General features: G+C 43.1%; 1 protein-coding gene across 1 annotated transcript in view; it reads left to right on the plus strand.

The window, feature by feature from the left end:
- btr12 (bloodthirsty-related gene family, member 12) overlaps nt 1–2,137 on the plus strand; it is a 27,796-nt gene that overhangs the window by 19,765 nt on the left and 5,894 nt on the right. The window lies entirely within an intron of this gene.

The following is a 2,137-nucleotide window of genomic DNA, read 5'->3' on the forward strand; positions in this document are numbered from 1 at the left end:
CAACAATAAAATTTTGACAACACAATAAAACATTAATCGGTAATTTAAAAGAAAGTAATTAATACTCTGAGTAGTTTTTGATAAAGTACTTTGTACTTTTACTTAAATATTTTTATATGATCAGCACTTTCGCTTGTAATTGTGTACAATTTAAGCAGTGCAACAGTACTTGTACTTGAGTACAAATTTTCAGTAATCTTTCCACCTCTGGTCTTTAGTTTTCAGATTTCTGTTCAGGTCTGGTCTGTCTGTTCCAAGCTGCTGACTAATACTTTATTTTCTAATTTTAGACTCACAAATGGACTTTTAATTTAAAATCTTCACTTTTGAACTCAGCAGGTTTTGCTGCACATTATTCCTGCATTAAATAAGATCTCATAAAGTCCAGCATTAGTCGTGGCTGCATCAATGAGCCAAAACCAACGAAACAATACTAAACGTGCCGTCTGCAGTTGTCATCACCAACATGATGATGCAATAAGTTATTATTATTGTGCTATTTATTAAGAGGAACTGCTCTGTGGGGCAATTTATTTATTTATTTATTAGGTGTGTCTGCACCACACCTGCTTTTACGAACAAGTCTCGCCTGTTCAACGAGATATCTGAAAAGGTATAATTTTAATTTTTCATAATCACAGAATACAAGTGCAGAAGTCCAACCAATTGTTTTAACTTGCCAACAGTTTGTCTCACATTCACACTGAAACACAGAGCAGTTCACAGCTCGCCAGCTTGAGCGTATAATTATAACTCTCGAGCAGTATAATTAATGTGAAGACACAGACGTCTGCTGCTTACGACTGTAGTTCAAGTTAAATATTTCTGAAAACAGACCGAGTGTGAATTGCAGATATTCCTGACCCTGCTGTTCCAAGTAAAAAGAACAAATCTGCTGTCCGCACGGGAAGGAAATCGTCAAGACATGCCGAGCAGAAGGTGTCCACACTGAACCTATTTTCTGACAGACTGTTTGTCAGAGTCAAAATGATGGAGTTGTGGTGAGCCAACAACACAACAAGCTCCCAGTAAACACATTTCACAACCAGCAAGATTTACTGCCACGCACACAGAGGTCCACAGACACAACAACAGGGTTGATACATGTGAGAGGTGCTGCTCATCATTTTCACACATGCTTGTTCAAAGTCCAGCGGTACGTTTTAACAACTGATCAACGCCTCATGGGATGAATTCAGACAGAGCAGTCGTCCTCACAAGACAGCACAACTTACACTAAAGTCATTTAAAGAGAAATACTACGATGTTCAGCAATTGTCTACAAACTCCATCTCCTGAACACGTCTAGACATTTTCTAAAATGCAATAAAGTCTTTATCTCTAGTTCGAAGATAAAAGTCCTCACTTTGTAGAAAGGGAGAAAGGCCACGGAGAGTGGCACGGTGCACGTGTCCGGCAGGATGGTTTGATACGACCCACTACTCTTCAAGCTGCTCCGGTCCACCGGGAATTCGCTGAGACTTACGTGGACCATCTGCAGGTTGGTTTGTTTCATCAGAACCCCACTCTCCGGCCCCTTCCCTGCCTCGGGCTCAGGCTCCAGCTTGTCATGGCGGCCGTCTCCATGATCCTCCATCTGCCTGCACAGAATGAACTCTACGGAACCATTCGGCTCCGCAGGGAACTTCAAATGTTTTGCGTCTGCCGGACCCGATTCTGGACGGCAGTCGTCATCCGTTGCCACGGTTATTACTATCATCATGCTGCTAACAGGACCCCACTGCTAGCAGAACAACACTGACAGCAGAACTACATTGCTAGCAGTACCGTACTGTGTACGAGACCGCACTGCTAACAGGACCATGTGCTAGTAGAACCACGCTGATAGCAGTACCATGCTGTGTACGGGACTGTGCAACTAACAGGACCACACTGCTGACAGAGCCACACTGCTGGTAGTACCATGCTACAAACAAAACCATGCTGTGAATAGAACCACATTGTTAACAGGACCATGCTACTAACATTATCATGCTGTTAACAGGCCACACTGCTAGCAGAACCACACTGCTAGTAGTACCATGCTGTGTGTGGGACCACACTGCTAACAGGACCACACTAGCAGAACCACACTGCTAGCAGTACCATGCTGTGTATGAGACCACACTGCTAACAG

This window comes from Nematolebias whitei, chromosome 1 (genome assembly GCF_014905685.2).
Source record: "Nematolebias whitei isolate Nwh7 chromosome 1, NemWhi1, whole genome shotgun sequence".
In the NCBI taxonomy this organism is placed as follows: Eukaryota; Metazoa; Chordata; class Actinopteri; order Cyprinodontiformes; family Rivulidae; genus Nematolebias; species Nematolebias whitei.